General features: G+C 46.4%; 1 non-coding gene across 1 annotated transcript; it reads right to left on the bottom strand.

Moving 5' to 3' along the window:
- Window positions 1-3038: 3038 nt before the first annotated feature.
- Pmar_PMAR029704 lies at window positions 3039-3120 on the bottom strand. Its single transcript has one exon. It is a non-coding gene; the product is annotated as a tRNA-Leu (tRNA).
- Between the last annotated feature and the right edge of the window lie 1214 nt (window positions 3121-4334).

The raw sequence follows: 4334 nt of genomic DNA, 5'->3' as shown, positions 1-4334 counted from the left end.
TATCAAGTGTAGTTATTGAAATAAAAATAAGTTCTACTCGATGTGACCTTAGGGAAATTCTAAGTAGGTTACGCTAAAGGGAAAAATAAAGGCAAGTGTTGAACGTAGTCAATTGGCGCTCGCCACGGCAATCGATTCCGTCGAGCAGTGATTCCTCCTGCCCAATGCTCATGATATTTTCATCATTGCTGTTGCTATTACCCAATACCATCCCGTCTGATCACACACCCTTTTTACCAGTTACTACCATGCCCTACGATATCATGATACGTTACACTCCATCTCAGCGTCGTCAACACAACCAATTGGAGAAGTCGGTCATTCGCCGACTCAACTACGGACTCGTCTAGGGGTGGGTCTTCAGATGGAAATTTGGTATTCTCTGATGTGTATCGCCTCATCACGCTGCTGGCTCGGCGCCTACGTCCACAGTAGTATTTTTTGCACTTTATCATAGGAGTAGTCTCGAAATATGGTCTCAATGAGCTCAACTGAGCAGCTCAGGAATCACCTCGCTGTATTGCCGAACCCGCAACAATAAAAATAGTCTCAAGAAATTTTCGAAATTCTGCCCTGGGTTGACTTGTATATTTTTCCACAATATTTCCCAAATCACAATGTCCCGAAATAACCTTCTCGGGAGGAAGCAACTGAGACATCTGTCGAGTAAGGCGCGGTAAGCGATCGCTGAGATCAGTCTGGTAGCTATAGGTGATCGGATGATGGATGTATTCACTTTTTCGCTCTCGAGAATTCACGGAAAGAAATGTAGTAAAGGCCCCGATTATGTTAGCGGTGCCACTGTGGCATCATGTGGTGTCGAACTGACTTACGGCTTCGCATGAATTTTCGCGAAAGTCCGGTGCGCACATACCACATTCCTCTGAACGTGGCCGAGAACAGACTGTCAGGGAGCTTGATGGTCCCTAGCCTGTGAGCTGTAGGGTTCATCATAGGTCAGCCTCGGTACGAATGAGAAGACTGTTTCACACCGCTTCCAGTTGGAAACTGTGGTATATCTTTGCTGCTCACTTTGGTCCACGTTTGCTAGTTTGTATAATAAAAAGAGGTGATCGTGGAAAAGAGGAGCTTTTTCTCACCGGCGTAGTACACGACGCTAGAAAGTACTTGATAAGGATCAGAACCGGACCGTGGGTACCGGCAACTACGACTGCAGCAGCGATGTTCGAAAAACGGGATTGCACATAATATGTGCAATCCTATTTTTCGAACATCGAAATTGTGAAACTCTATTGTGTATATGTGCCACATATACACAATAGAGTTTCACTCTAGTAATATGAAATACATATTCCACGACTACTGCATATCACCGCGAATATCGTTTTTTTCACTGAGTATTACGCCACCTCGCGTAAAACGGGTGAAACTCCAATGTTACGTCTGAGGGCCACATGATTATTCTCGGTGATGATGATGATTCTAACGTGTTGATTTTGAGCGCTCTCGCAGTAGCAATACCGGAGCACCAATAGGAGGCCAGTAGCTGCAGCAAAGGATAGTGGGAGAGTGAAGGCCTTGTGACGCCAGCTGAGCGGGATTATCATATCGACGAGAGTCGGACGTGCTCTTAAAAGGACTAGGTAGTGAGTCCAACGCCGAGTTGGAAGATGAAGAAACTGACGGAAACGACGAAAGGAAAGTGGCAGGGAAATGGAGTTAGCGTAGATGCAAATGAGATGAAGTATATTGACGATTCGCGGTACAACATGCGCGGCAGCCCGAAAACGTTTCTGTCCACTTTCATGTCGGGTTCCGATCGACTGGTGCGGTTCTTAGTCATGAAAGTTATTCTCACGTCGTGTAGTAAAATGATGCCTAACGATAGGAATACACTCGTGGAGTCTGGCGTCGACTCCAAGGAGGTGAGAACCCGTTGAATGACAAATATCAGGCGCTATTTCAGTGGTTTACGGTGATTCAATAAGAATAGGATAATGATGTGTCTTTCTATTAGGCGGACAGTATAGCTACTGTTGGTTGCGTACGTGAAGCTGTGGGTCGAGTAAGGACACTAGAAAGTAGTTGGTCAGAGCCATCGGTTGGAGCTCGCGGTAATGCCCATGAAAATAACGAACGGATTGAGACTAACTGAGTCATTCAGGCTCGAAGGCGTCGCGTCCACGAGTTGGCTCAAATGAACACGCTGGTACGGTGGTTGTGCGGAATCGTACTGTCGGCTGCTCCCGAGATTGGCTTACTGACCAGCGAACTCAGGTTCATCCAAGGAGATGTATGCGGGGTCAATCGATCATCTGTTTCGTCTCTTGGAGCCTCCAGTGACTTCTACTGATATAGCCAAATTTCGATCGCGGTTCGCCGTGCTTGTCGACATGCTAGAAGCCTTGGAGGTATATTTCTCTCTCAGTAGTATGTTCCAGGATGGTCTCGGCTTTAGACCAAAGATCAGCAGAGGATAAGCTCGTTACAGAGATTCAACTCATTGAAAGAAAAATTAAAGGAGGAGAAACAACTCGGGAAGAAGCTGATCGCGACTCAACAAATACTATCGGACGAAGTATCGCTGGCTATTTGCGACTGTAGCATAGTTCACTCTTTCAGCTGACTCAACGTCAAGATCTTCTCTATAGTAGACTCAGTAGCATAGCACGTGTAGAGCACGCGTTAGCATTCGCGGAAGAGTCGAACGGGAAACTCGAAGAACGAATAAAGAAGCGGGATATACAAATCAAGAAAACCAGACAACTGGTAAGGGATAGTCTCCTCGGCCTGACCAGGTGCAGAGTTTCGAGTGCGAGCCGCGTGCTTGATTCCTCGCAGTTCGCGTCTTCTGTGGGGATTCTCATCTGTGAAGGTACAGCACGCATTGGTTTTACTCATGTGTAGTCAAAGCGTATAGTAGCGTGCTGCAGAGCTCCGTGAAGAAGTTCAAAAACTTGAGTGTAGCGACGCGAGCGACGCTGAGTCCAAAAATAATGATTCGACACCACAATCCCTGTACGTCAAAGAAGTTACCTCGATGTTGTATTCTCTCAACATGGGAATTGACTATCAAATGTCAGCTGTGGGGTTCGAACCCACGCGGATTTCTCCACCAGAACTTGAGTCTGGCGCCTTAGACCACTCGGCCAAACTGACGTTGAGTACTTATGAATATATTATAGTCCGTGACGTGCTTACTTATAGTTATCTGTGTTTCAGGCCATCAGGCAGGAGTTCACCTCCACCACCCATGGAGATGATCTCTAACATGCTCAGTTCTGATGATTTTACGAGTCAGTCTAGAGCAGACAGTGATTTTTCGGAGACTACGAGCCAGGACCAACAGGAACTGATCCAGTTGTGAAGCTACAATAACATATTCGTCTCGTCGATGACTTGAGATGATCGGCCTTACTTTGAAGTTCTTTTGTGTGTTGTCCCGAGTTGTTTTGTTTTAGCTGATAGCTCTCTGGTAGTTTGAGCAAGGTTTTGGACTAGAGACACAGTTGTGCATGATGTTGTTGTTATTACCGAAACGAACTGCGTTTATGACCAGTTATGTTAAGACTACGTTAAGTTTGGCGATAAAATAACTGTAAAGTCTAGAAAATTTCGGCCAAAAGGTTCCGACTACGACATATGCTTGTTATCTGGCTGATTGTGAGATGCTCGTACGAATCATCTATACTTCTTCATTCGAGGTAGAATGATTCCGTTGTGGAAGGTCAATCGCCAGTCTCAAGAGGGTGTACTCAGAAAATGCGCATGATGAATAAGTGTGCATATGGTGAGCAAACAGGAATGTCGACGGTAGAATCACACAATGTATGATTCAGCAGTCGTACTTGCTACGCTACATCGCCGGGGCTTATTGACCAGCCTCATAACTCCCGTCGTGTGGTAGAGGTGGGTGACAACCAAGCCTGACTCGCCAAGCCGACCCCAGATCCATCGAAACCTATCACTCGCGCCTCTCCATTGAACTATCCTCAGGCTGAGCCTTTCTCGAGTGGACTCGTCACTGGTCAACAAAAACCTCTGCTTCAGCTCCCAAGCCAGGCATTCACACCAGGTATTTGATCAAACACAATAGAGCCGACTGAGATAGCTACAAGCTCATCAGCTGCTATGTGCATGCAGGTGAATCTGATAGTCCTATTCATGAAAATGTCGCTGCTCTTATTGCTACCGTCTGTGCCCGAAGTTGCCTCTACCCGTTCAATAAGCTCATAGTGTATCTACGGACGTGGATGAGCTTCCTATGAGTCGTTGAGATGGGCAGAACCTTACGCCTCGAAATCTAAAGTTTCGGTACCGTCGGCTTGCTTCACGAACGGAAGTTTTTCGAGAATCTGAGCGCCTCCAGAGAG

The sequence above is a fragment of the Perkinsus marinus genome, assembly GCF_000006405.1.
Source record: "Perkinsus marinus ATCC 50983 genomic scaffold scf_1104296942480, whole genome shotgun sequence".
NCBI classification, from domain to species: domain Eukaryota; phylum Perkinsozoa; order Perkinsida; family Perkinsidae; genus Perkinsus; species Perkinsus marinus.
The sequence above is the reverse complement of the archived record's forward strand: the minus strand, read 5'-3'. Positions and strand labels throughout refer to the sequence as shown.